The sequence below is a fragment of the Falco biarmicus genome, chromosome 4, assembly GCF_023638135.1.
Source record: "Falco biarmicus isolate bFalBia1 chromosome 4, bFalBia1.pri, whole genome shotgun sequence".
Classification (NCBI taxonomy): Eukaryota; Metazoa; Chordata; class Aves; order Falconiformes; family Falconidae; genus Falco; species Falco biarmicus.
In genome coordinates, this window is record NC_079291.1 from 86,331,584 (window position 1) to 86,357,855 (window position 26,272).

Here is a 26,272-nt window from a genome sequence, read left to right on the forward strand (position 1 = left end):
AAAATAACTATTAGCATAGGCTAAACTTGCCCAGAAGATATATGAACAAAGCACCTCAACACAAGTGAACATTAATCTTCTACAAGGTTCAAAACTGTTTTACTTATCTCTCACTGGGTAAAGTTATCTTAGGCTTTAAAAAGTATTCCTTTTTTTTTTTTTTGGTACAGCATGGCTCATAACTACTTTGATGTGAAACACTGAAATCACATTTCATTTTTGTCAATATACAGCTATAAAGGACTGAATTCTGTGCACCATGAGTTAGATCCTGACACACAGAGAGCTGTATACCAAGCCAGAATGGATTTTCTCAACAGGCAAGCAGCAAAAGAAGGTAACAGATTACCGCATATTACTTTCCTTTATGATCCTCTGAGTACTTTAATACTAAAACCTTACACTAGTTTTGAGCAACACATGAGCAGTAATACTCATATTTTCAAGATTACAACAAAATTCACAAAAACAAGCAGACCCTTGCCTCGTCTTGGGTGAACTACACCAGGAGTACTCTCTGGTATGGCATGGCCAAGCTAAACTGCAGAAGGGTGGGACGATTCTAGTATCTGAATTTAGGATGAAACTTCAACCTCTTCATTGGCACTCCTGAGCACCACTTTCTACTTCCTACATCCACTCTGAGCTTCTTCAAGGCCCAGCTGTGGCTACAGCACCATTTCCACCTCACCTTCTATTTTTCCAGGAGCACATGCCTCTCTGGCTGTCTTGCATAAATGAGCATCTGACGTTAGACAAAGCTTCCCTCTCTCCTGCCAACAGGCTGTCAACTTCTGACCTCCCAACACCCTGTCTCTTGCAGGAGTAGCCTGTACATTCACCACTGCTAACAGTCGAGACTGGTTAGAGGACAACTTTGGCTTCTCTAGTATTTACGCTGACTACAGTGATCTCCTCCGCCTCAACCCCAGCTTCAACGGAGTAGGTATCACACCAAGCAAAGCTTACATTGGGATTCCACAAGGCTGCTCCGTTGTGTTGCTCTGCAATGGCAGTAGGGCATTGTCCTTGGCCTGGGGTTACCTGTAAGCTTCTGAGCAGCCACTCACATGCCAAAAGGCAAAAGCTGGTGGGGGCATTTAACTGCCGCTACAATGACAATCTTCTCCTTTCCTTTTTAGTTTGAGGTGACAGATATGCTAACTTCAGTGCAGCTAGGAAAGCTACTCATCACCTCCTGTATCCTGACTGACAACACCAGGGCCAACGCAGAGACAGATGTTACAGAGATCATGAAAACCCTCCAAACGCGGAATGTCTCTGAACTACACACCTTTCTGCATGAAGTTAATTCTCTTGCAGCACAGGTAAGAGAGCTCCTCCAGTTGCAGACTCTAGGCACCATCCTTTCTCTTGTTGGGTCTCATTTTCATTTGCCCTTGCTCCTGACTGCACAATCATCAATAGATTTCTCCAAAGCAGATTTCTATAAAACAATATAACGGTATGATTCCAAACAAGCAGAATGATCAAGTTTCTCTGATTAAGCAGCAGCAGGGGGAAAAAAAAAAAAGAAAAAAGGAAAACAGCCCAGCACATTTTCATTTTCACTACCCAGCCATGTATCACAAAATCTGCTGTTCATATCTGCAAGAACAAAGCCACACTAATACACATAACTGAGACTGAAAGATAAGCATCTCCGTCACACTCCAGTAGCACATCACTTCCCATTTTTTCTTCTCCCTAGATGCACAAGGAAAGCATAACAAGCACTGGGGTTCGTGACATAATGCTCAAAGGCATTTTCCAGATCCTGAAGCCACATTTTGCCTCAATGACAAGAACAGACTTGGAATCCCTGTTCAACGGGACACTGACCTTTTATCTAGGCTCCATCACTCACGATGAATTAATGACACTGCCTGCTGTCAGTGACTGCCCACTCTTACAAGTGATGTGAGTATAAGTCCAGCTCAGTTTCTCTCATCTGTGTGCACTGTAAAGGAGAATGTCACTGTAGCTACGGGGAGGGATCTGACGGACAAGCGAGAGGAAGAGTTGTGAATTCATCTGTCCCATCAAAGAAGACATTTCTAACTACCTGCGCTAAAAATGTTATTAGCTTGGGTCTGTGAACGTCACGGAAAGTAAGTGATGCTGACGTGTCTCCTCTCTCCTTGACCTGCAGAGTGAGAGGTTTGGACTACGCGTTTGATGACATGACAACAGAGACAAAGACTGACATAACCCAATGGATTGTCCAAACTATTGCTCGCTTAGGTGAGCCTTTTCTTCCCACTGAGTTTGTTCAGGCATCTGGTTTCCCTCAGACCTTGCTGGCATGTGGATTTCTCCTCTGCCTAGGAGTTTTCAGTAAACTGGAGCCATGGTTTTTGTTGACTGTAAATGTTGCACTCCAATTACAGCTCAATAAGCCAGTTCCACCTCAGTGCAGCTTCCCCAATACAAAGTGGAGAGCAGCCCTTGTCCCTATAAAGCAGCAACACCAGAATTTCTTGTTGACTGAAGGGAAGGGCAAATTTAAAAAAAAAAAATTAATTGCATACTTATTATAAGCACAAACTGCTTTTAAGACCTACTGAACCACTGAATTATGTTCCCTGTTCAACATCTTTGTCTTACAATGTTTGTAAGGAATAAAAGTTGATATGTAACGAAGCAGCAGTGTCCTGATTTCCATGAAATCACTAGTCACTACTTTGTGACAGTCTTTCAGGAACTGCACCAACATGAGCTACCCTAATCGAACCTGGTGATTCACTGCTTAGATGCATGGTAATTGGAAATACTTCCTCTATCATTTCCATAAATACCCTGGAATGATCTTTGGTTTTGTGAGTCTTAAACTGAAACATAAATGATTTGTTATTGCTGCGTTTTAGATTGTGAGATGGATGAAAACTGGATGATGTTTAACTTCCGGAGATTCAGATCCATAGCTAACATCACAGACTTTGTTGCTGCCTATGAAAACTTTACTGGGGTAAGACTACTGATTTAGACACTTTGTCACAGAGCAAAACTATTCCTTTTTTTTAGATAGTCACACAATTAATAGTGGGATTTATAGCCTGACAGCCAGAGAGTATTACAAAACAGCTTGAAGAACAGGCATGAATGGAAAATGTGTTGCCCTTTCCTCCTTAATTAGAAACAATGGAATTTTTTCCATCCTTCTCAGGAGAGAGAGGACTTTCCCCTCTGCTACAAGAAGAGTTCAACTAGTTTCTGATTATTCCCATGCACTTCAATTCCAACAAACCCTGGCCAGTTGGTTCATTTTCCCTTAACACAACACCCAGCAGAAAGGACGGGTGCACAGCTAGAGCACCTGCATGGCAACTAAAGGATCTCTGTATCTGATCCAGATCCTCTGTCTGTCAGAGATGGTTATTAGACAACTTGGTTTGTTTTCCATGGGGCACTGAAGGGATATTTCCATGGAGTGTACCAGAGAAGCCTAAACTGGGGCCTGTCTCACTCTCACCTCAACAAAAGAAGGAGGTCCAAGAGCTATCCAGCTCATCTGGGCCAAGCAAACACCCACAATCTTTCACCAGCCTTTCCAAAATTAATCTTATTCATTAAAACCTAACACTTCTGCTGCAAAGACTCTCTCCTATTTCAAGACTACAAAAACCAGAACAGTCTGTTTCAGCCTCACACCATTGCTCCATCACAAACATTATATATCATAACCTACATCTGCCAGAAGAGAAAGAGTCCTCGTCCTCGAGGACAAGGTGTGCAGCAAAGCTGTGGGCACACATGCCAACAATGTCAATCCAAGAAAATACAAATGTACACTTATAATTAATTCTCTCTCTCTGTTCTAGATGGTGCTCCTGGAGGAGTTGACTGCCGTCCAGCTTGCCCAGTTAACACTGTCCCAAGACATGCTCAGCTCTGTTGCTAACATTGAACGAATCTTTGACAGGTTAACCAAGCTGCCAGGTCTCCAGGAGCTGGCTGTTTACTGGGATGAGTTTAACTCTGCTTTAGAGGAGGTAACTGCAGACAGCTGGTTAATGGGGCTCTGTGGGAGAGGTCTGTGAGGACAGAAGTCTTCCCATGGTACATGTGCAGTAACCGAGAGTAAAAGGAAGGTGATACAACAGGTTTGCCAGGGAACCTTGCAACAGATTCAAGGCCAAAAAGAGATTATGCCATTGCATTCCTCACATACTTAAGTCTGCGCTCTGGTTTGACAAAACTGCCACCAACCCCTTCCCATCTCAGACTGGCTGAAACACACAGGCCAGATCTCCAGCCTTTGTAAAAGGGTAAGGCTCAAAGAGCCCCCTAAAGCACCATTAATTTACATCATTTTAATTCACAGTTTACAATTTGTCTTTGGCTCAGGCTGTAGTAACTCCTCTCCCACATAGTTCTGACTGTGCACCCAGTGCCAATTACTTCCTGAGGTTCCTTTAATAAGTAATTAGCTAAGAGCCCTTCTTGGCTCCTTGTAAATACAATACCTTTTATCAGGCCAACAGAAGATATACAAAGTCTCAGTCTGCAAGACTCAGAATCTGGAGGTCTCTCCCTCAGGTAAGATCTGATCACAGAGAGAAGACTTCCTACTGGGTTATGGCATCATGACTAACTCGGCTTTTCCCAGGACTATGACAGCTAGCTTTATACCAGAGCAACTGCCTTTAATTCTCCACATTCATCCAGAAGATAAAGCACATGCCTGGAATGATATAAAGCTAGCCTCTGGCCTGCAAAGTTGTAAATGTTACTACCCCCCCCCCCCCTTAAAATAGCAAAGAATGAAACACTTCAGCATCCATCTGCTCCCACCTTTTTTGATGAGAAAGCAACTCTAGTGTGGAGGCAGAGTCTCACCTGGGCTGTACTCACAGAGCTGCTGGAAGCCCCTCCTGGTGGCAGCAGGAGCTTCAGACACTTTAGCAGCTTTGTCACACCAACATGGGTCCTTCAGTGCTCCCCTGGGGCCTGGCTTTGCAGGGTGCTCAGCACTCTCTGAGAGGCAACAAAGCTCAACAAGCTGAAAGCAAGGGATATCTGAAATCTCTGGTCCTGTTCCAGGCTCTGCAGCAGAGGTGACAGAAAAGACTGTATGCCTGTTTCTCAGGTGTCACAGTTCCTAGCCCAGCATATCCATTTAAGCTGCCGTTAATGGCCACTGACAGCCTGCACCAAGACACAAGGTGCGGTAGCCACCAGGTGACAGCTAGAAGAGTAGCAAAGGGCTGAGAGTCAGACCTGTAATTCTCCCTTAAACAATAATGGCATGAAATGAGAAAACGATCTCAACAGTGAAAATAACACACCTGTCAAAGAAAACAGCTGACCAAACCATTTCCTGAGGCTCAGTAGGAACTGAACTATAAAACAGTGCTACATAGCTTATATTTTTTGCTATAAAATACAGGACTTGTGCTGAGGTGTCAGGGAATATATTTATATCATAGATCAGAAGTAAGTCAGAAAACCTCTTCATTCTTGTGTAAGCAGCGGGAGCTGTACCTGCTTGGCTGCCTCAAATAATTCCCAAATACGGAAGAATGCCATCCCTGAAAACTGAAGGTCTAGAGGAGAACACAAAAGTTTGTTTCTCCTACTGTGCTGCATTAGTTTCAAAACATTTCCCTGCTGCAGAAGATCAAGGTGGGAACATAAACAAAAATCTCTGTTCTTCTACGCTGATTTTGCCAGAAATTTTGCATGTAACTTGATGCTTAACGGTAATTCAGTCAGGTCTTGGCTGCACTGTTACAATGCTGTAAAATCCTTACGGATGTAGCACGATTTGCTATTACTGTTGGGTTAGAAATAGAAACTGCACCACCCAGAAATACTCTTCTCAGTTTTCAAATATTGCCCTAGAGCCTTACAGTTGCATTTTGTGTTCCTGCTGCAGCCTTCTGCCAACACCTTCAATATCTCCATGGCGGTGAAGCGCACCATGTTGGCACGAACAGTGGAACAGCTCCGTTCTGCGCTCCCCACCTTCACAGACGACGACTACCAACTCTGGTTTCAGAAGAGGCTCGTGGCTGTTCTGCCAGGCATTCATGCCACCATCCTTCAGGGCATCCCCAACACGATGTCCTGCAGTTCCTACAAGTCTCTGTGAGTCATGGTTGCCCTGCCTGAGGCTGTTTCGTATTACTTGAGATTTAAACTATTTAGTAAAAGAATAATTCAGTGCAGTGAATGAACTGCAAAAGGAGGGAACATGCTGCCATGCTTACCGAAAAAGGCCAGAAGAGTTACTCCCACTTTTCTCACTCATTTTGTCTTGTATGTTTTGGCAGGTCACTTTATTTGGCTTTTATTTACTTTACGTATCAGCCCACAAGCTCCTGAATTCAGGTATTAATTGGACTTCAAACATTTTCTAGGGACAAGATATTTAGAAGACCCCAATTTGGACTCACTTTGCCTCCACTAAAACCAATGACAAACTCCCCAGGCAACAATGAAGCCAGGCTTTCAATACTTCACATTGATTCTTCCAATACATTTATTTTCAGGGCAGCCAGAGAGAACAACCCCAAAATATTTCATGAGAACTACTCAGCAAATGGGGTTGGCTCCCAAAAGTCCTTCACTTACACCGGGTTACTTTCTTCTACAGGATTACTGGAATCAATACAGTCTTCTCTGAAATCCCTACAGCTGGCAAAATGGACATATATAACTACATTGTGGCATTCCTCACCCAGAAGTCCGAGCTCACTGGTAATATCTATCAGTTCAGCTAATTCTCTGTGAGCCCTGTCACCTTCTGCAAGTTGTGGGACAGAGCTAATTTCTTTCTTTGCTCAATACCTTCTGAACTGCTTGATTAAGGAACAGGTGTCTCTTCTCAGAACTCACTCCTGCCCACAGTATGAAAACAAAAGAAGGCAGAGCATGTCACTGGAGGACTGATGCATAAGCCATCAAAATCAGGGACTTCAAGCCTTTCTTTTCCTTCAAGGTGCTCTAGCAATCCTGGGTACTGATGTGTACTTGAATCCACTCTCCCATGTTACCTGTTTTTCTGTGCCCTCACCATAGGTCCTGCCTGCTCCACCCAAGCCACAACCAGAGACTGGGTATTACAGTTCTTTGGAAAATTCTGCACAGAAGCACCTTACACTCAATTGGTTTCACTCTACCACCAACCTTTTGATGCGGTAAGTCTGTATATATCCAGGCTGCCTTTGCACTCAAGAGAGGATGTGCCAGAAAAGATGGACGTTAAATTGCCCAGGTGTGGGGTAACAGAATTCATCTCCTCTCTCCTCCTCCAGTATGCAATTTTGGACCTCCTCACTCCCACTCAGATTGGTGACATGATGGTATACTCAGACACACTGACCCATATGGATGCAGCAGTCCAGCTTGTCCAGTTCTTCCAGCAAAGTGAAGCTGAGGATGTTCAGAGGATTCTGACACAGTTCACCAAGGCTGCAACCACGGTAAACACCACCCATGTTCTCTGCAATCTCCACCTCCCCTGCAGATACCTGCCACCTTAAGTTGTTAGGTGAAAAAAAGGCTTTGCAAATACCATGATTTTGAAAGTACACTGTTGCAACAGTAACCTTTAAACATCTGTACACATCAGGTCCTTTCAGTGACACAGACTGCACTCTTCAGAGTATTGTTCACTTCCATTTTGAATTCCTAAAATTCTGGCCTAGAAAACCACTTAAAGAGCCCCCTCCCCAACTGTAGCATTGCAGTTCTGATTGCCCTAACAGCAATGTGTTCATCACATAATTTTGTTCCAGCGTAAGATCACAGTCCTGCCAAATGATGAGATTGCTCAGCTGCTCCTACTGCAATACCTGACCAGCATGTCCGAGCAAATGAAGACATACACTGCCGCTGACTGGAACATCACATTCCAAAATGGGTTGCACTTCCTGAGTCCTGTCATCAATGAATCCACCCTCGCCCTTGTTGTGCCACAGGATTATGACTCCTTCGTTGCTGTGTAAGTCTTCTGGGCTTCACTGGGATCTCTCTTCAGCCAGTAAACAGGGCAACACTGTCCTTCATGGAGTCAGGTTGAAATGTGAGACAGCTGATGTGCTGTTGGCCTGGATGGCTCTGTTTGAGTACTTTTTCACAGCTCTTTTCTGATAAGTTTGAGGGGAAGTTAGAGCTGGGCCATATCAAATCTAGGCCTTGGTCCACAGATGCTATTTGTACAATAAGGATGGAGTATTAAGTCCCTCAGCAGAAATTTCCAGAAGGAATGGGCCCCAGTATTTTGGAGAAGAGACTGGTTGTCTTGTCCAAGGCTCAAATTAGACAAAGTTACAAAGACTCTGTCACCATATGTATTTCACCTGGGTCCTTTTTCTTGTTCATCCAGTGTTACTGCACTTGATAACACTTATGAATACATGACTGAGTCCTCTAGAAGAGACGTAGCACTCTGGATTGCACAGAACCTTCTGAACTTGAAAGGTAATATTGGGAATCTCACACCCCAGCTGGCTCTGCTAACAGATTCTTCCAGGAAAACAAGGGCTCAGCTGACAGACTTCTTCCAGGATGCATTCAACCACAGCAATATTGGCTTGTATAAAAAGGCAAGCATTAGTGCACTACCAAGGCTGTCCAAGTGGGAAAATGCTGTCTTTCCAATGTTCCCCTCACACCAGGATGCTTTGTTGGTCTCTGGTGACCGTTGCAAGATTATGATGTATATTCCTGGAAACTGAAAAAAGAAGGATTAAGGGACATCTCTGTCATCTTGACCTGATCTGAGTATCCTCATTTGTCTTTCTTCTCTTTCTCTCTCTTGGTATTTATTACATTGATTTTACCTTCTCAAGGTACAAAATCTCATTTCCCTTTGAAAAAAACACAAATTCCACCTAGTTCAGCACCCTGTATCCAGCACTAGTCAGAAGTGGATGTCCGAGAAGGAGTAAAGGAACCCAACCAGCATAATCTGGTATTTCCCTTTTACTTTTCACTGTTTTCCAAGTGATCTGTGGCTCAGACTTCCTTGAGCTACAAGTGACACTACAATGTATCAGTAACTATGCAGCTATTCTTTCAGTCAATTGGGATCTGAGTTTTCCACTTTTCTGCAATAAACATATTGTTTGAGAAGCAGGACGTACTGTGGTGGGTAATTTCCTGAGAGTCACTGCATCTTTCTCCTACTTAGGTGGTCCAACCGAGTCCACGACCGCATGGATACAAGTCAACTGGAAAACCTTCTTCCATAATATAGCCCTCCAGGAAGTCATAGCGACCAACAACAACTTTGACCCTGTACGTATGATCTCTACACCAATTGCATACGGGTAACTAGGGCTTTTAGAGACCCCTAAAAGATTTAATTTCAAGATTTGTAATGGAATATATTCCCACTTCTCCTCAGCAACTCTAAAACCAGAAATAGTATGTTTTCAACTAGCTGGACTTTCAAAGAAGCTTCTATTTGGAACAGGCACCCTCAGACAGTCCAAACAAAAATATGTCAGCTTTTTGAATCTCCTCCCTATGCTGAAATAGCTTTGCCTAGGATGTGAAAAATAACTTCAGGATATAAGCAAACCTCTACAAACCATGAGACTAATACACACATTTAGCAAAAAGAAAAGTGTGAAAACTGTGAAAAAAATATTTCAGCTAGTTCTAGCGAAGCGGGGATAAACTCATCTTCAGTGGCTGACATTAGCATTTCCTAGGCCAAAATTCTGGACGTCCTGAGTATTGAGCAGCTGGTGGAATACAGCCTGACTTCTGATGTGCTGGTCAACGTGACCGCAATGCAAGATGTCCTGAATGCCCTGAGGGGTGAAAATCCCCAAATCTTAGAGCCTAAAATGAGTGAATTCTTGATGAAGTTCAATCTGGCTCTGACACAGGTACTGTAACTTTCTTTATAATCATTCTTCCCTTTAAAAAGGCAGGGATTCTCAGGCACTTCATGTGTAAGAAAGTCCTCCATCATGGTGCCAGGGAAAACAAGGAAGCTGATGAAAGGGAGTCATGATACCCCTTCACCATGCCACTGCCAAACAGCTCCCAGGTAACAGACGTTTCCACTCTCCACAGGAAGGCATTGTGGACATAAGAAATGATGAAGTAAGGACGGAAATGCTGACAACGCTCTTCACAGACCTTTCCAAGCACTTTTATAAATTTGCTGATATTGACTATGAATTCTGGTTCCTGGAGAACCTAAGATTTCTCTTGCCCAGTATAAACACGGATCTGCTCGAGTTAATCCCAGGAGACCTCAGCTTCCCAGCCTACACAGCCATGTGAGTATCATGTGCTGCGGAGCGCTGCCTGCCAGACTTGTACTGCAGGAAAGCAGTGCACATTTTAGCAACTTCTTTCCCAGCATAAGTATGTGCTAGTAATTCACGTGGATTAAAAAAAAAAAAAAGTCTCAATTTGATTTTTGCAGTAAAGGAGACTCAGATAGCATTTTTCACACATATATGTACTGTATTGTGCTCTACTTAGGTCTCTTCACATACCCTCCAACCCCTTTTGTTCCCTGCTGCAGGACAGCATACTCTGAATGAGGCAGGTGGATGCCAACTCTCCCCATGACTTACAAAGCCTGTACCTTTTGCACTTCTTGTTATTACCATTGTTCCTGTAATGTATTACAGTTGAGGCAAGATGTACACTACATATTATCATAAATAATGTTATTATTTACTTATTACAAGTCTCTACAATCTCAGGCTTATGAGATCTCACTTCTTGACTCTTGCAGAGTGCAAGGCTTAGATAAAGTCTTTCCAGAGCTTCCACAAAACACATCCCATGCGATCTACCTCTTCATCAAAAGGATCCTGGAATCTCAACTTACTTTTTCAGGTACTGGTCTGCTTTCAGGGTTGCTTCACAACATAGTTGAATTGTAGCTATTTGTCACCTGTGTGCTAAAATTTCTGCTATCTGCCTGTCCCTCCTTGGGTCAGAGAGGAATTCACTTGCAGGAGTAAGTACAACATGGGGAGGTTGCCCCGCAGCCTTTTGGTCATTGGGCTTCCCAAAGCAGAGTACTGGCTTTCCTCTGAAACATCAAGTATTGCTTGCAGCTTATAATCAAGGAACCAAAACACTTGGGCACCTGTTCTCTTCCATGATGCCTCAGCACCACAGCTCTCCCAGTAACACTACCAGGAATACCCCAGTAGCTGCCAGAACCACATAGCAAACAGCAGCTCACTGTGCCCGAACCAGCCCCACAGCCACCGGGGACCTCTAGCCCTGCCTGGTACCCACAGCTCTCCAAAGCCCTCTGCATGCCGAATCCCCCATGCTCTGCAGCTGCTCAGGACTGAGGGAGAGCCACGTTGTGGAGTGCTGACAAGGAAAGATCAGTTACAACAGTATGCTGACAGACTTGTACTTTCTCAGAAAAGGTGTTTCCTGGCACATATGACAGCAGCCGAAGTTTCCTGGAACTTATCTTCTACAGATTTTCACATTTTGCTCCTTACAGTGACCTCACAGACTTCTACAAGGCCTTTAATGGGGTAAGGACATGCATAGTTCTGACAGCACAAAATTTATAAACAGTTCATGGAAAATTTGTCTTTCATTCCCTGTTATGACTTCAGTGAGTAAGAAACATTTTTTAGTATCACCTTCAGACATAACCCTACAGTTCATAATCCTCTTAACCTTGTTGCTGCCAACATTGACACTCCAAGACTAGAAATCAAGACAAACCCACAACCATTTAGGAATCTCACAAAGAGACTTTTCTTACAAGCTTTCCACACTCAGACAGCTCTGTAAAAGGGATAAAAAGTTCTGAATGTTTTTCACAAGCTGAACTTCCAGGAGGTATTATCCTCTTCCATAACCACCTCCAAGGGAAGAGCCTCGCCAAAGAAATCAGTACTTCCTCCAGACTTTTAGCATTAAATGCAGTTCATGATTCCTCCATGAATTTTACAGAAGTGTAACAACCAAGCAGGGACACTTCTTAGCCTAACACTTTCCACTCTTCTGCAGAACTCATTGCCATACAGGTTTTTAATACTGCAGTAGAGGAAGTTACGTGATTAGAGAACAGAATGGCTGTTACATTAGTTAGCTAGAGCAGCTGATGATTAGCATTACCCTCAGTCTTCTGTGTTAGGACATAATACCGTTTTTAACCACCCCAGCTAGGAAGAGCTCTCACTTGGTGCTGCGTAGCATGGTAGAGACATTTGGGTGGCTTTAGGGCTTTGATGAATTCAGTCAGAAACATAAACAATGAACTATGTACATGGCTGAGAACTGTAATCAGGGGACAAGCAAACAGCTTTTGAAGTCTGTATTCTTTCTGCTGTGTTTTCCTCATTAGTATGAAGTTCTTGACATTCTGTCTGCCAGACAAATAGGAGAGATGACAGTTCTCACAAATGCTTTTAAGAGGGAACGCCTTACTGTCCAGATTTTGCTGGAGATGGAGAAACGCTCCTTTGAGGAGCTGACTGAATTCATAAAGGAGCTGAACGCTGTAGCAGAAGAGGTATGGTAAAAGCTCCCACCCCAGAGAACAGCATCCTGTTACAAGTCTGAGAAATACTAAAATGCCACAGAGACAAACTCTTTCCTACAGTAATGTAAGTCCTGGGCTCTAGACCACTAGGTTAGAGCTCACATGTCTGGGTTTCCCAGAGGAGTATCCAGACAAAATAATTATTCTTATGCATGTTATGGGTTACACTGCAGATACCTTACTCATTTAAAAAGGTTATTTATTTTCTTTCACAATCTTTATTTAGTTACTTCAACTCAGAACTCATCCCTTAGGCACGAGGAATAATAATCTTCATTAGCTAAGGCCGTGATCAAATGGCTTTTCTACTCGAAAATGCAGAGCACATCTATTTCATTAATTTGCTACAATAATAATCTCATTCAGTTCCAAAATTCATTACTCCAGCATTACGCTGCATTGTGCTACTACACATCCATGCTGAAACACTGGTGGCTTTCCTGAAAACTGTAGACCACATGACAGGGAGGAGAGGAAACCTCTCTTGCCACCAGGCAGCTTACCTGTGGAAAGCAGTAATTGCTAAAATCAATTTTTGTGTGCTGGTTTTGTTTCCAGATGGATCTCACTGTCCTTCCTGACCCCTGGATTCGTGAGCTGCTCTTCGATTTCCTTTTTAAATCTTTACCACTCAGCACCTTTACAGCCAACGAATATGCCTTCTGGTTTGGTTCGGAGCTGCAGCTATTCCTGCCAGCTATGAATGCCAACTACCTGCAGCTCCTGCCTCTGGGTATTGACTGCCAGTCTCATCAAAACCTGTGAGTCATGAGCAGCCAGCTTCCCTGAGGGTGGTACCTTGTCAAACCAACAGCATCACTTTCCCCAGAGTATCTGACATCTTACTGCTGTTAGCGTACTGAGCTTCACAACAGTTTTGCATCAGCCAAAATCATTCGTCAGATAAAATGCCTGTCTGTACCTTCATTTCATTTTTCAAGGCTTTATGAAGGGAACAAGGAGGAAAAGGAACAGTTTTATTTAAACCAAATTAAATATTTCAGGTTTACTGACACTAGAGTACTCTCAGCTCATGTTTCCTATGGACTCAATTTTTTCCTCCAAAGGAAAACTGCTCTCTGCAGATGTTTGACCCATAACCTACTTCTGCTCTTGTGTTGATACAGTGTGCAAGCAATGGACAGAGTGTATGAGCATTACACAGACGAGCAGAGACTTTCCATCCATCACAGAATACACAGCTTTCTGGAGATGTACCACACCACTCAAGGTAAACGCACACTAATGACTCAAGAGCTTTTCTTTTTTCTGCCATTGTAAAATTTAATCTTTGTGCTTGGCAAATAACTTCCTGGGTTGAAATCTTCTAACCTAAAACCTATACACAAGCAGAGCACTTTAACTGCAAAAAGGGAGTTATGTAGACCCTCTGTGAAGTCCACTAGGATCTTGCTATTGCTATTAATTTTACACATTAAATTCCTAGATGCTACAGTGATGGACAGTGGTATAAGAGTTCTAACACAAATTAGACAGACAAGAAGATGCTTTCTGAATCTGCTCTGCTTGCTGCCCTCACTCTAACATCCTGTTGAACCCAGCTGAGGTGGATCTGATGTTCCTCCCATCCCTATCACTAGGCAGGCTTTGTTGTCACGCTAACCAACAGCTGAGGAAACTGCTGACTGTTTACTGACTGTGGGCTCTTCTGCATTTCAGGTGTCACCTGTTCCCCGAATGCAAACAGCAGTACATGGTTAGCTGCCAACTACGGCTATTTCAGTGCCCATGCCACTCTGCATGAGTTCTCTTCGCTCAATCCAAATTTCAGTGGGGTAGGTCACATACTGAAGCTTGCTGTATTTGAGTATTGTTGGCTCCTTCCTACATAAACTTAGCTGATCCATAACTTCTTGCCACAACGTTGACAGTGAACCTGTTTATGAATATACAGGTGTTTCTGTGTTCCTTTTCAGATGTCAGCTCTGGAAAAGCTGTCACCAGCTCAGCTGGCACAACTAACACTGGAAACAGGGGCTCTGGCTGATGAAACAAGTGTGATCACCATCATGGACAACCTACGTACACCATCAGATCTTGCTAAGTTCTTTGCCACGCTGAATGACATGGCATCGGTAACTTCCCTTATTGTACCTCAAAGCTCCTCCATCCAAACACTGCAGCTACTTCAATCAATGCCCACTGATGTCTGATACTCAAACCCCAGCCCTGACCGAAGAAAAGAAGGGCTTGTCCTATAGCCTCGCTGTCATCACAGGGAAACCTTCTTGAGACAAGGCCACAGGTCAAACCCTTGGATAGCTGTTCCTTAAAGGCCTGAGGCTGTAGCAATCTGTTTTTCTGTCTAGATACCTAGTTATTCTTCCTCTAAGGGGCTACACGGAGCCGTAGCAGGATGTGATGGGAAGAGATGTGAGCAGAGCTCAGGGAAAACAGACCCATTCAAGAACAAGCACTTTCCAAGAGCGCCCTCCTTGGGTCCTTCTCTTGATGCTACAACCCAGTCACCTTTATTCTGACTTCCCAAGCACAAAGAGAGAGATATGAAATAATCCTGAACAATATCTCAAATTGCAGAAGGTTTAGCATGACAAATTACATGTCAACTATACTGAAAGGTGTTGTGTGATTGCAGGTGGAGCTTCAGAACAGCGACCTTGCCCATCTCCTACTAAGCAGTGCCTTGCATGGAATAGCTCCTAGTTTTCACAAAATGAAAGCTGCTGGCTTTGCTGACTGGTTTCAAGACACTCTACAAAACGTGTTGCATGCGGTGAATGAGATGATTGTTCCAGAGATACCTGTCAATATTTCATGTGACTCTTATCAGCAAATGTGAGTCACCCATTCCATACATATCTATCTTAACTGAGCAGTTCTATTTACTTATGCTGTATATGGCTTTCTGGTGATACGTTCACATATTCTTAAAGCAGAATGTGATGCTCCTGCTGGAAAGCAGAAGTAACCGCAGTAAAACACTCAGCGTTTTCAGGCTTGCATGGAATATAACTAAAAACTTGCTGAGTTTCAGTGTAAGAGCACCCTTAGCAATTCTGTGACCTTTATCTTAAAACAATTGCACCAAGTAGGGACCATACTTTAAAAAAAAAAACAATGGCCTTATCACATAGGTAGGATATGTTCAGACTGATCTGAAGATACTTTGCAGTTACTTCTTAAGAACCTCTCTGATAAGGTCTTGCAATAGTTAATTAATAATAATTAATAATGATGAAAGCTGTTAACATTTTTCTAATGAAAAAGTTTTTGCTATTGGAAAATTCTGATTTGATTAAATCAAAATACTTCCATGACCATCCCAGCATTCCCTCCTGCAGGTTGAAGGGTTTCAACAAAATCTATGCTGTCATCCCAGCAGAAAACATTCCCCATATTTTTGGATTCTGTAAAACCTTCTTGACATCAAAAGTGAAATCAGGTAACGGAATAAAAAGTCTTAATTTGGGAATGTCTTTTGAGAGCTTTCCAGCACACTCTCAGCTTGAGAAGCAGCAGAAATTCCTGTAGTAGTGTCTGATATGCTCCTAATGGCAAGAAAAGGAAAGAAAGCAGATACTTATATTGTTGCTCCAAGACTCTGGCCTTCCTCTTACTGACAGGATTCTCACAACTCCCCTATTTTGGATAGCTCACTACTAAGTTTAACCATTGCCAGCCACAACACTGGATGCTCAACATTGTTAAACAAGCCCAAATTTAGACAACAGCACAAAAAAATGTTATTAGTTAATAATGAAGACTCTAATAATGAATGATCTCTCTCACACCAATGTGAATTCAAAGTATTCTGCTGTCCGCAAGGGCTTACTGGGAACTTGCAAGATTGACTAGGGTTTCCAGTCAGAAGGTCAGAGACGAACATATAGTCCCCAGCATTCCCAGTGTCATTATTTTTCCAGGTGTTGCATGCGACAGTGCAACCCAAAGTACTCAGAAGTGGTTGGAAGTAAACCTTGGAAATTTTAGCAAATATGCTGAGTATCAAGACTTAGTCACTTGGAACAAACACTTTGTGGGAGTAAGTATTTTTAATATATTTTTTCACTAGCATTCACATGGCGGTGTTCCACCATGAAACATTACTTTGCCAACATTTGCAATGCCTTTATGCTCTATGCAGCATGGGAGGTGATGGATCACTGCCCTTAAAAAATATTCTGGCATTAGTGTTCAATTATCACAAACATTTTTACTGCTTTTCACTGGCTAGTGGCACTTGCAGAGCTACAGTAGTATTCAGAAATGAAATAGTACACATCCTGATGGAAAAAGGACTTTACAAGTCCTGTGGATATTCCAGCCTTGCAGATTTGTCTTGAGTCTTCTTGAAAGCAGTAGCTTTTACAAATCACTCACATGCTTAAAAAGTTTGTCATCTGCTTTGTGTCCCTTTGCACAGATGGATGTCTTGGACAAATTATCCCCACGACAACTAGCATCCCTGACACTTTCATCTGATGCCATTAATGAAGAAGGGGAGATGTGTCAGATCCTTGCAAAACTACACAACAAACCATCAGAGGAAATCTATCAGTATTTAGACCAGTTCAACAGAGAGGCAGCCCAGGTAGGGTATTAACACTGCAAGTCCAGCATAAACCCAGTGCAGCATGGACTTCAGCTATCCAGAATCTGAAAGACACCATCAAAGATGGTTTCTGAGCCTTTATCTCGAAGTATGAAGAATTGCAACAAAGCACATCACATACCACCTCTCATCATGGGTGTTTGGCCCAAAGTGCTCAAACACCAGTGCCCGAGGCTTAATGGCTGGCTGATACTCAAGCGCATGCTTATGGCAATGCTGTGTTGTACCAAGCATAGCTACTGAACCTTGTGATCTGTGCTCTGTGGAGGAGGCTGATCCTTGTAGCCACTCCTCACCTGAGACATGCACCTCCCTGTCCTTGAGTAGTCACAAGCATGCAGACAGTGCCTTCAGTGACCCTGCAGTGGTGGTGTCCCTGCCTCACTCAGGGACACCTGCTGAGACTGACAGCTACCCCTTGGTGTTGGCTGCCTACATGGCAGGTTCACAGGATATCCCTAAGATGCATCTTCCCTTCAATGGGACTCGCCCTGGGTCTTTTTCTACAATGCCTAGTCCCTGTGGCTTTGCACTAGGGTCCCTAAAAAATTAAAAATCCTGCCTTCTCACTGATGTTCATTACCTCTCTTTCAGCTGGCAATAACCACTATAAAGAACAACAATGTGAGGAAAAAGATGCTCACCCAGTTCGCAGGAGACATCGAGGCAGAATTTCCAGCTTTCAGCCCTGCTGAATGGACTCGTTTCCTTGCAAGACTCACTCTGCTACTGCCAAGTGCGGACAAGGAGGACACCAAACTCCTCCTGTCCCACATTTCTGGTTGTGACAGTTTCAGAGCTCTGTAAGTACACCAGGGAAGCATCCTCTTTACTGTGTGCAAAACAAAAAAAAAAGGAGGTTGTCAGGAAAGAGCAAAGAATTGCCAGGGCAGCACTGTGCTAAAGAACATATGTGCAAGAGAGTATCATTTACAAAAATGCTCCATCAAGTAAATAAAACAGCCAGGGTCAGATCTTTGTTCCTTTAAGTAAAACTGTGCAAAAGCAAATAAACCCATTTTCTAATACAGTACAAAGTCATTTGTAATTTCTATCAAATAGATTTTACCTGTTTGTAAAATAGTGCAACTAGGAGCAGTAAGATGAAAAAATATCAGGAAGAGGAAATATCCCTGTTAATGAAATATGTTAAGCTGAGAAATAAACTCCAAAGGGCAGCACTGGAGGGAAACTGCACAGACAGTCACGTCTGGGCGACGCAAAGCAGGGAAGACCACACTGCCAACAGCAGTCCTGCTTTGACCCAGGAAAAACACAGGAAAACAAACAGCAGGGCTGGGCTCAGAACAGACATTTCCAGTCTGGTCCTGTATTTCCCTTTTCTGGCACAACTTTATTCTCATGGGCTGGCACGACACAGCTCTGCTTTTTGCATCTGTACAGGACTTCTGTATCTATAGCAAGTGCTTCAGATCTAGCAGTTTATATTGACTCTTCAGAAAGCACTCTGAAATTAATTTGGCAATACAGGGAGTGAAGCTAATTACCCATTTCACGAGCTGTTCGGGGGGGTTAAGATCCATGAAGCACGCAAAGAGATCACTAGGGGAGGCCGTACTATCAGAGTCTCTAAGGACTTCTGACAACAACCTAGATAAATATCTGCACGGAGCTAATCCTGCCCTGGGGCACACATCTCTCAAAGACCCTTGGTAGCCCAGTCTTTCACATACAGAGCACAGCCAGCAAGAAACAAAGCAACGTGCCATTTCATAACAACTAAGCTTTCTCTTCCTCTTCCTTTCATTTTGTAAAACTGTTTACTCTGGAGTCACATCTCTGCCATCTATAGCAACATGGCACTAGCTAGAAAGGAAGAATTAAATCTTTCCCATGTGATTTCCATCCACAGTGTGTCCTTCTTGAGCCAGGCATACCCATCCCTGTTGCCCATGAATCAGCAAGGCATCTGTAGTGCTTTTGTGACCTTCCTTGAAAGCCAACACACCATGACAGGTAAAATGAGCCAAAATCTAAAATGGGTTTTCAGCATTCCTGTGCATTCTAGCAAACCTGTTCTCCTGTGCTGCAGGTTCTGCATGTGCTTTGGGACAGGAAACAAGCCTGGACTGGCTGGAAAAGAACTTGGGGGCATTTGCAGCCAATGCTCATTATGAAGATTTCACCAGATTAATGACAGATTTCCGTGGGGTTAGTTTGTTTTCTGACTCAGACCCAAGTGCTTTGCCTTTGCTCAGGTTTAGCATCCTGCTCTGCTACAGCTCCTTGCATGCACAAGGCTAAGCATGCTCCTAGCTGATCTAATTCAGTAAACAGACATTGCTTCAGCCATAGCAGAGCTCTTCCCAATGTGGGGAATCCAGCCAACTCTATGGCTTAGGTCTCCACCTGTTAGCAAAATCGTACTGCTTGCTGATCACGTCCCATTTGTTTTGCAGTTCAATGTGAGAGACAATCTCACGGATACCCAGCTCGCCCACGTATTTTTTGACCCTGGAGTCCTGGATGATACCAGCATGGTTGAAACCCTCCTGGTCTCCCTGGACAGCAGGCCAGCTCTGGACATCTCTGCCTTTGTTGCAGAGTTTGTGGCCACTGCTTCTCAGGTGAGATACTGACCCTTGCTCTGGATTTGCAGGGAAACACAGCTGCTCATGGGGATCTTGTTTTAGATCACAGTGAATTGGGGGAACAATGTCCAGCACAAACTACCAGGCTTCAGGCCATGTGGACCTAGAGAATATCTTCCCAGAGCTGGGCCCCCTGTCAAATGCTTTATTACACACAGACCCACACGCTTGCTACAGCAAGAGCTGGGAAACACCTGCTCACAGCTGATTTGTGTTCTTACCCACTTTGTTTTGCAGCAAGGCTTACCATCCCTGGCAAATGTCCAAGTTCGAGACGCCATGTTCAGTGCAATCTTTCGCAGACTCCAAGACCAGTTCCCTACTTTCAGTGTCTCCCAGTACAAGGACTGGTTCCAGAACAAGCTCAGTTTGTGGCTGGGCAGCATAAATGCCTCTGCCCTTGCAGCTATCCCAAGGAACATACCCTGTAGAATATACCAAATTATGTGAGTACTCCATTGCCTGCATTCACTTCAACCTTGCTTTTCACTTCAGCTTTTGCACATAGTAAGGACAATAGGAATTCTCTACTTGATCCTGTCTGAATACAGAAACAAAATTGTATCGTGGCTCTTAAAATCCCAGGCTCACACTTCCTTCCTGTTTTCATTCCCAATAGATCCATTCTCTCACAGCTCCAGTTTCTGACCAGGGCTGTGTCATCTCTATCCAACTATTCCAAGTGTTCTGGCATAACAATCTTATTTAACAATTCAAATTTGTCTAAAGAAAGAAGTTGGGTTACCACTGAGAAAACAGGCCATAGACTGCACAGTTCTCATGTGCAACCATGTTACAAACTTTTGGTGACTTCAGTCACCGAAACCAAGGCTTTACTGCTACAATGAACCTCCTGCTTTCCCTTCTCTCACAGAATGAGCGGCTTAGAAAGCAGTTTTCCACAGATGTCCCTCGCTACCCACCAGGATGTTTACAGCTTTGCAAAAAGCTACCTGTCTGCCAAGACCTCTCAAGGAGGTATGCTGAAGGTGTCCCACACACCCTCCCTCCTGTAACTTCCCTGTGTCTCTGTCAGAAGCAGTAACATACAGAGTTACAGGATGCTGGGCATTTACTCATGAAGAAGACAATCCAGTTAAAATTGGAAGATGTCAACTGCTTTTTGCTCTATAGCAAGGAGAGAAGGAGCACAGAGTGTCTGCAGGAGCAGCTGTGTTCTTCCCTGAGGCAAGGACAAGCCCTGGTGTTAATCGTTGCCCCTCACCACAGTGGCAGCTCACCAGCTGGGAGCTGGTTGGCACCTCCCCAGCTTCCATTACCATAATATCTGAGAATGTCCACAAATTCACATTCTGATCCCTAGATCTTTGCCAAAAGGTATGGGAATGCCATTTCCTTACCAGCTGCTTACAGGTCTAAAGGTACATGTTGGGCATTAGCCACTTCAGTGCTGCCGATATCACAGAGGGATTTAGGCACCCAGACATTCTGGGTACAGTCATATTATTCTCACAGAAGAACCGGGGGACTGAACCCCTGCTTATATCACCCTTGAATTACACTTTGTTTAAAAGGTAGCCCATGTGTTGAGAACACCCGGGGAAGCTTGGGCTGGCTACAAACAAATCTGGGCTCCTTCAGCTCCTTGGCTACATACAAAGACCTGACCGACATGAATGCAGATTTCAGCGTTGTAAGTAACTCTTACTTACCCAAATCCTGCCTGGCAGCCTTTCACAGCTAGTGAATACTTGCTGTCATAAGGCAAGGCCAATATTTTAACATTTGATTTCACAGGATGATGCTGTGGCAGGGCTCAGCCCAGAGCAACTGGCAGCTTACACGCTGGCTAGCGATGTCCTGCGTGACATGGACAAAGCAGTCAAGGTCTTCAGCTCTCTGAGCTCTCACACCATTGGGGATTTCATGGATGCATTCAATGCAGCTGCAAAGCAGGTAGCAACTTTACCTCTTGTTCAAGAGACTGGAATAAAGCAGCTTACACATGAAGTGCACGCTGATGTGGAAGCTGAGGTTCCAGGGTAGGAAGAGGCCACAACCCTTAATTACCCTGGGTCCCATCCTGGGAGGGATACAGATTCTCTACAATACTGCCACTCTTTAACCCGGTTTGAATTCCAGTGTTGTCACAAAGCCTAACAAGTCTCAGGGAAAGAACAAAGGAGTCATTGTGTAGGCATTGCATTATGGTCTCCTTAATCAAACAGTAAAAGCCCTGGGTCTTTTACTACCTATAGCCATGAGCATCCTCAGAGGATCCCCCAGGAGGCTGTACCCACAGGCCATGTGCTGGAGACAGAGCAGGCTACACCAGCAGTTTGTGTATCCACACCCTTAACTGCCCCGGAAGGGGCAAGCCCTGGACTCACACTCACTGCAGTCCCACATCGAGCAGACAAGCCACCAAAACTGCACAAACAGCAGCAAATTAAATTACTTCATCTTGTCTCAAGATACATCTCCAGTAAGGTTATCTCAGAACTGCTTGGCCCTCTGTTTGACTCCTTTTTACCAGTTCCACCTTTAATATTAAACTGCATTGCACACTTTTAATGATATCTTTTTCTTTTGGTTGAAGCGTAATCTATCTCTGCTTCCTCATGGTGACGTGAAACGATTTATCCTGGGGCAGATCTTCTGTCACTTAAGCACAGCATTTGAGCTCTTCTCTACTGAAGACTATTTTGCCTGGTTTGGAGGAAAGCTTGGCCTCTTCCTGAGCAGCCTCAATGCACAGAGTCTCGGCTTCTTACCCAGTGACATGACATGCGAATCTCTTGCAGCCATGTAGGTATCAAGTCCACTATCATTTCAGTGACATTCTTCTTAGTTCTTTGTTTGCCTGTAAAGATGGGAGCCTAACTACTGGGGTGAGGAGAGCAGCTTTCACCACCCCAAACAACCAGTACCAAACCTGAGATACACATTTGGTAAATATCATTATGATCTTACTTGGCTGCCACTGCAGTTTCACATTTCAGGCCACAAAGAGGAGACTCTAAGCAGAGACCGCTTCACTCCAATACACCTGCAAATCCACGTAAAAGCAACCAAAGAGCCTGATCTCCTGAAGAAGCAGTTCTGGTCACGCTCTTGATTAACGTGTCTGTTCCCTGGCATCAAGGGAATGGAAACATCTCCTGAATGCAGCCCTAACACCTCTCCACTCAGTGGCAGAGGGCTCTGCAGGTCCTGCCCCACTGGCTGTGGATTGCTTAGTTGCAGCTGGCTTACCTGGCCTACTCGTGTCCTGCAGAGTGAAGATCCTGGACGAACACAAAGCCCAAGGGGCCTATGAGAATCCAGAGCACATCTACTCCTTCATTAAGAGAGTTCTTCACTTCCATCTGCAGAACTCAGGTAACAAATGTCTGGGCCTGCTCATGTCCAGGTATTCAGGAACACAGAAAGGCAGAAAAATTCAGCCACCTCATAAAACATCTTTGATTTCAGGTGACATACAGACCTGTTCTTTCTGTGGGCAAGAGTCATTTTATCATTTTAGCAACCTGACAGTTAAGTGCCTAACCAATACTAGGCCTTTAGCGTCCCCTGAAGTCAATAGACAGAGAAGTGGCTCTACCTTTGGATAAGCTGCTTCCCCAGCAGACAAATAAGCTGAATCGCCTGCTAATACCTAATGAGTCCTCTCTCACTCCTCAGGCTTCTGCTTAGCCCTTCAGCTCACAGCAGCCAGAGAAAGATCCCACCATCCTCTTTAGAGGACTGAAACCCTTCTCAGACAGCTGAGAGCTGAGGTGAAGAAACAGAAGCTGCATCAAGAACAAAACTAGAACTGCTGACAGGGCAGGAATCTGGCCAGCCCAGTATGCTCAAAGGCTAAATTATTCCCCCATCTCCTCTCTGGTAGTGCTTGGATCCCCACAGGGAGCTTGTAACATGAACTATAACATATATTTCATTGTCAGTGGGGACTCACAGTATTACACACCTCAGCGATTCAGTTAAAGAAGTTATGTATCTTCTGAGCTTTGCTGTTCCTTTTGTAGGCTCTGCCTGCACACAGGGCACTGCAGCAGACAGAGAATGGCTGCTACGGTATTTTGGTTTATTCACTGCTTTTGGATCATACTCTGATTTTGCAACACTGAAAAGCAACTTCCATGGGGTAAGGGCTAGATACAAAATATCTAGCATTTTATTGTTAGCCGTGAAACAAGCTGACAGGAACATAGTTCAACTTAATCAGTTATGTGTTGTTAATTTTCTCCTATGTGCTTCCTTTTTTTTTCCTCATTAAGTTTATTCTTGTTAAGTTTTAATGCTAAAACGGTGTCAAAAGCACTGGCTCTAGGAGATAACCATCTTATCAGCAGAATATAAATTCCATAGGAAGACAAGATTTCAATGACAAGCTCCAAACAGCAGTGTCTGGTACTGTTTGGACACAGTAAGAGCAATAGAAAGGAAATAAAAGCAAAAAGAAAGAGCAAAAGAAAGAGCAAAAGACACAGGAAGAGCAAATACTAAATTACAGATGGTCTGCTAAGAATATTCTCACAAATCACCTGTCTAGCAGCCGAGAACAACTATTATTAAATGTAATCTCAGTACTGTGCACTGCTTGTCTGAAACTGAGAGAAGTTAAATGTTCCTTATATGTCAAAGCTCAGGTGGGCTGAGAGAGGTGACATGGGGGAGAATGCTGTGGCTTGGTTTCCAGGCCTCACTCTGTGCTCTGGCTTCTCCAGCAAGACTCCCTAGACCTTCTCTCAGCTGAGGCACTGGCCCAGCTGACTGTTCAGAGCAAGACCATCTACAGCCCCTCAGCCATCCAGATGGTCCTGGAGGCAATTGGGCACAAGAAGGAGCCTCTCCAATACCTCAGTGCCTTCCTAGAGGACTTCAGCACTTTTGCCCTGAAGGTAAGTAGCCCAAGCATCCACAATAACTGAGCCCTGGGGAGCAGAACAGGTCACAGGTGAACTTTCAGGCTTCCAACTCTGTGACTCTCATGGCCAGATATAAAGTAAACCTGGAAGACAAGCCAGAAAGGATTTCATCCTGCTCCAGTATGATCTTGATCTCAGTCCAGACCTTACCCTGGCTTAACCTCTGTGCATAAACCAGTGTAACTAGTTCCTCTTCAGAGGCCATGTTTGGGAAGCACATTCACCACTCAAACCTACAGCCAGGATGTAAACAGCAAGGGCTTCTCTACTGCTGATCTGTGGTGGATAATGACTTATGAAAGGTTCTGGACCATGCCCCTAGTATCGCTAACATCCATTAAAACATTTGTGTATGAGTGAGCAAGACCACTGCTTGCCCTGGCCCTGCTGCGCTAAGGCTATTTGTACAAGTTAACAGCAAGCCAAGCTGAGAAGCCTGAGCTTACCCCAGCTCCACTTCATACAATGCGACCACTGCTGACTGCCATAACAAAAGTAGTGGCTGTGGGAGTGTAAGGGAAAGGAAATTCAAGCACCTGGCTTGCTTTGCTGTCCAACTCTGCTGACAAAAGAAAACCTGAATTGCCAAGGTCAAATCCTCAACAAGGACAGAGTCAGGTCGTATTTCCCACTTTTATTGTTAAACAGGAGAGGAAGGAAGGGGAGGAGAGCAGCAAAGAAGAGTAATTGTAGTTATTTTGCCAGTTTTTCCTTCACCACTTTTTCTGCATAGCTTCAATATTCAAGGCTTTCTAACAGCTCTGCTCATCACCTGCTTCAATTTCTTCTTCCTTTCTCAGAGCTCTGACTTCCTAGGAAGCACTAAAGTTCGAGAAACTATGCTGATGATGTCAGCTGAGATCATCTTCCCACAAATTACTGACATGTCCCTGGAAGACACAGCTACATGGCTGCACAGACTGCACATTCTGCTCCCCCACGTGAACGCAACAGTGCTGGAGCTGCTGCCCCTCAGCATGCCGTGCCCATACTACCAAGCTTTGTAAGTGCAGTGCCTGCCTGCAGGGCTGTGGCTGCTTTAGCTTAGTGTTGCTACAAGGGCAGTCACTCTTGCATTGCTACTTACTGATCAAGCAAGAGCTGCTTTTTACATCCGTGTTTATTATTGGGTACAAGCAAAATCAGTCCATGACTCTGCTCTAATGATGGCATTTTCTTTATCAAATATCAATCCTTATTCTAAAGCACACCATAAATTATATGGCCCGGCAGAAAACAAAAGTGATTACCCACGTGCTACAGAACAACTACTAGCATCTGCTGCCTTTGGTTTGTTAGCATCGAGTTCTCCTCATTTCACTCCACTCATCTCTGTTGTTTTACCCACATGGAAATCAACTATTATATGGTTTGTTCCCCAGCATTGCAGCAGTTGATGGGGTCTACCCAGGATTGTCAGCAAGGAAGAAACATGATGTGTATGAGTTTCAGAAGGTCTATTTGACAGCCCAGTTCACAGACTCAGGTAAGGTGCCTACACCTAAATTGCCAGTAAAGCACTAGTATTTGTACGGAGTACCTTTTGTATTCCAAACATTGAAGATTTTTACGCCTAACAATCACACATCTTCCCCACACTGAGATTCAGTCACTTCTACTGTTCATTACAACCCTGTGAAGGGCAATCACTTCTCCCTTTGAAGCTACAGGG

At 44.0% G+C, this 26,272-nt stretch overlaps 1 long non-coding RNA gene across 2 annotated transcripts in view; it reads right to left on the reverse strand.

Annotated features, from left to right (window-relative positions):
- LOC130148952 (uncharacterized) overlaps positions 1–26,272 on the reverse strand; it is a 44,132-nt gene that overhangs the window by 10,353 nt on the left and 7,507 nt on the right. Inside the window, exons 3-4 of one of the 2 annotated variants that reach the window (XR_008821717.1) lie at positions 17,738–17,925; positions 7,132–8,673 (exon numbers count right to left, since the gene is read on the reverse strand). This is a non-coding gene — a long non-coding RNA (uncharacterized LOC130148952). Of the gene's footprint in view, positions 1–6,466; positions 8,674–17,737; positions 17,926–26,272 lie in introns of those variants that run through there. The other variant, XR_008821716.1, reaches the window with a different exon arrangement.